This window comes from Onychomys torridus, chromosome 14 (genome assembly GCF_903995425.1).
Source record: "Onychomys torridus chromosome 14, mOncTor1.1, whole genome shotgun sequence".
NCBI classification, from domain to species: Eukaryota; Metazoa; Chordata; class Mammalia; order Rodentia; family Cricetidae; genus Onychomys; species Onychomys torridus.
The window spans coordinates 23,740,542-23,744,658 of record NC_050456.1 but is presented as its reverse complement, the minus strand read 5'-3'; the positions used below and the strand labels follow the sequence as shown (position 1 = coordinate 23,744,658).

The 4,117-nt window shown below is 51.8% G+C and overlaps 1 non-coding gene across 1 annotated transcript; it reads right to left on the bottom strand.

Annotated features, from left to right (window-relative positions):
- Positions 1 to 2,316: 2,316 nt before the first annotated feature.
- On the bottom strand, positions 2,317 to 2,480 carry LOC118595897. The gene has a single exon (XR_004946589.1). It is a non-coding gene; the product is annotated as a U1 spliceosomal RNA (small nuclear RNA).
- Between the last annotated feature and the right edge of the window lie 1,637 nt (positions 2,481 to 4,117).

Below are 4,117 nucleotides of genomic sequence, written 5' to 3'. Positions count from 1 at the left end.
TTCACTCCCAGGATACAGGCATCGTCTGGCCCCGAAAATGCAATGCTCCAATACAACTGTACTGTCATCTTCTGCCAGGTGAGGTCACCAAGTAGTGACTTGTACCTAGGAAGTTATGACCACACTGTCCCCCGCCCCCCATAGACTTACTTCCAGACCCTAGAACTGTTTTGATTTTGCAAAAACGGGACACTAGAAGCTTGAACCTAGAGGCCTGCGAACCTCTAGAACAGAGATGCTGCCCCGGCAAAGAACTAGAGTGTGTGTGTGTGGACCGTTTTAATGGTGCTCAGCCAGTCCCCGGGGTGGCCAGGCTTTACCGCATCTTTGAAGAAGTGGCTGCCACGGGACCAAGCCAGAAAAGGAGAGTACTTACTCCCTTGTCCTGGAATCCTTTCTACCAGCTTTGGGGAGGGAATTTGAGACAGGGTGTCTCGTCACTCCGTCGTCCAGGCTGGCCTAGAACTACACTAATTCATAGCGACCATGCCTGGCTGAGAAGTTTTGAAGCTGTGTGAGATTAAGCAAGAGGTCTTCCGGTCCCAGGAATTGCAAGGCTGGGTGGCAGTCATCCGACTTGAGGGATGGACCTGGGACCCTCAACGAGAGCAGAGCGGAAGGTGCTGGATTTTAAGTTTATTATTAGAAAGGCCTTGAGCAGGCAGAGGCACCCCGAATCCCAACAGCTGAGGATGAAAGGTGTTGGTGTTGAGTTAACTCGGGGAGATCGTAAGAAGAGGACGGCTACCCACTACAGGTCACTCCAGGATGTAGTCAGGGTCTGAGGCAGCAGGGCAGTCCAGTCTCGATGGAGTGAACCCCAAACGGCCATGCAGAAGCATATTTATTGATTGATACACAAAAGTTGTGTTTTAGCCAGGCGGTGGTGGCTCACGCCTGTAATCCCAGCATTCGGGAGGCAGAGGCAGGTGGATCTCTGTGAGTTCGAGGCCAGCCTGGGCTACAGAGCTAGTCCAGGACAGGCTCCAAAGCTACAGAGAAACCCTGTCTCGAACGCCCCCCCCCCAAAAAAAAATGTGTTTTAGGGTAAAACGAGTTCCTCTTACCAAAGCCCCTGGTCTGATCTACATGTTTCGTGAAGGAAACTGTCACATCCTGCAACTTTGGTCTTCATGTGCACTGTTGGCAGTACTCAACAGCGCAAGACAGTCCAGGTTTGCCAGGACCATACTGTGACTAAAGTCACGAAAACGCTGTGAAGTTCCTTCTGAAAAACAACTCTGTTTGGGTGGGAGCTCCACCTCCACCCCTGGCACCCTGGTAACCCCATACCCAAAGAGTCTGAAGTGTTCTGGTGGAAGATCTTCCTCAACTGCCCTCCCCATCTCCTTCCCCAAACCTGCTCCTTCAATGCCCGCCAAACACAGCTCCTCCCCGGGGAGGCTCAAACCACAGAGTTTAAAAGCAGCATCCCAGAAAACAGACACGGGGTTCTTCCGGTCTCGGCCCCTTCTCTTCTCTGAGGGGCCGGGAATCACCCGGGAACGTTTTACCCATTAAACCTGGGCTTTTCCAATTCGGTTTAATTTGAATTGCTTTGTCGGTGGAGAGCCCTTATTGGGCCGAAAAGACTTATCAAACTCTATAAATTGAGTAATGATTTCCTAAGTACAGAATCTGTTTTGTGTGATGGAAAAGTCCCACGAATGGACATTACTATCAGGACATAAGATCGTGAATGTAATAACACAATGTAATTAGTGAATATCATAAATATATTTATTGAATGAATACTGAGAATGTAATCAATGAATACCACAAATGTAATTAATATCACATGTATAATTAATACCATGAGTGTAAAATAAATTAATAATAAATTAATTTAAAAAATCACAGAAGAGTTTTTATGTTTTTGTTTTTGTTGAGATAGGGTTTCTGTGTAGCTTTGGAGCCTGTCCTGGATCTCGCTCTGTAGGCCAAGCTGACCTCGAACTCACAGAGATCCGCCTGCCTCTGCCTCCTGAGTGCTGGGACTACAGAGGCGTGTGCCACCACCGCCAGGCCAAAAAATAGTTTTAACAGATTTTCTTGAAAGTCTAAATACTCCCAGAAAACAGTTTCATTCTAATGTTTACCATAGATACAATGACTGTACTATAATTTCCAGTACAAAAACGACGCATCTCATAGTACTCCACTGAACTCTAGCTATTCTCTCTGGGGATGGATAGATGGATAACATGGATACATACTAGTGCTTGGAGAAAAGAACTGACTTAGAGCCTAACGGAAACGACCGTGGTAACTTTTGTTTAACACTAAACTTATTCTTATTTTGAAAACCTCAAAGACCAGGGGAGAGCGCGAACGCAGTCCCCCACTACCACAAATTATGCAGTCGAGTTTCCCGCATTTGGGGAAATCGCAGGGGTCAGCACATCCGGAGTGCAATGGATAAGCCTCGCCCTGGGAAAACCACCTTCGTGATCATGGTATCTCCCCTGCCAGGTAAGTATGAGTTGTTCCTCACGCACGCACGCTCTCCTTACACACGCGCGCCCCTTTAACACACGGTCGCCCACGTCCACACGCCGAATCCTCCTCCACGCCCTCCACACCCGTCGCCCTCTTCCCGTCCCCACGGACCTCACCCTCACCCACGCGGGACGTCACCGCGCGGGACGCCGCCCTCCGAGCCCGCGGGACCGGCAGCCTCTGCGCCCGCCTCGTCTGCATAGCCCCGCCCCGCGGGCTTTTTTTTTCTTTTTTTTTTTCCCCCTTCCGACCGCGATGGCCCCAGGAGCTCCCGAACGTACTCCGTAGCCTAGGAGGACCCTAAACTTGGATCCTGCCCGTGTGTCATCGCCCACAGCTGGGTCACACACTCGGGGGTTGTGCGGCCCGGCAAGCGAGTCTATCTACCGGTCGAGCTGCACGCTCGGCCCTGTGAACGACTCTCCTCTCTCACAGAAAGAAGTTCTACCAGTTCTCAGCAGAAACCCAGACTAAGCTGACCGTGGTGGCTCACACCTGTCGTCCTCACAGTCGCGAAGCAGAAGCGAGGGAACTGTGCAGACCCGCTCGTCCTGATTCTTGACGTCACATTCGTGGCGGCGGGGAGGGGCTCGGAGGCCGGGACGGCTGGTGGTGGGGTCGTCTCCCCACGTGGACCTGGGGGGTCCCCCCAGGTCGTTAGGCACGTGAGCTCGCCTCCGCACCCCTCTAACTGACCATGTGGTAAACACTGCAGGAGTGATTTCTCTCTTTTCCTTCCTTCCCTTTAATATCCAGCCCCAGGCTAGCCTGGCTCTCTCTTGTCTTCCAAGTCATCTTGTGGGTTCTGCAGGGTGACCACCGTTCTGGCCTAGAGTGCCGACCTCTTTAAAAACCCCAGCTAAAACAGCTGCAGCCAGGGAGAGCATCTGCCGGGAAATGAAAATCGAAGACCCTGCTCCGCACTGCTCTACTTGGAAATCAGGCTGAGGCCTGGAGCTGGGGCAGCCGGCGGGCCGGAGACCTCAGGTGGGCCGCTTCATAGCAGGGCAGAACACAGCTCCCTCCAGAGGCTCTTCTGACATTCTGGGTGAGGGAGAAAAAGCCCTTCCTCTCTCTGAGGAGCTTGTTCTTAGTGGTCCTCACTCAAGGTTAAATGCCAACAGAGAGCGCTTCACCGTCTCTTTCTATTTGGCTTTAGCTCAGTGGTACAGCGCTTGCCTAGCAAGGCCCTGGTTTCGGTCCTCATCTCCGGCAAAAAAAAAAAGAAAAAGAAAAAGAAAACAGATGGATGTGGGTGGACATGCTCCACCCGCCCAGGTAGACTTCAAGGAGTGTCTCATCTCCAGATCGAACGCCTTTTTTGATGTGGCGGTTGTTATGTGTTGTGCCAAGCCTTTCCCCGGGACTCAACCTAGCGGGGAGCCCACAGCAGACAAGCCTGTGGATTCTGTATAGCCCACCTTGGTGAACCAATGAGTTTTCTTGGGGTTATTTACAAGGATATGGGTGAGGGGCACCCGTGGGAGCAGAAATGACTCAAAGAAAGCTGTACAACGGCATCCGTCCACAGCACATGGGAACGTAGTCCACAGCAAACAGCCTGCAGACAACTCAAGCAGGCAGGAGCGTGTCCGCGCCGGTGTTTGGGTTGATCTGC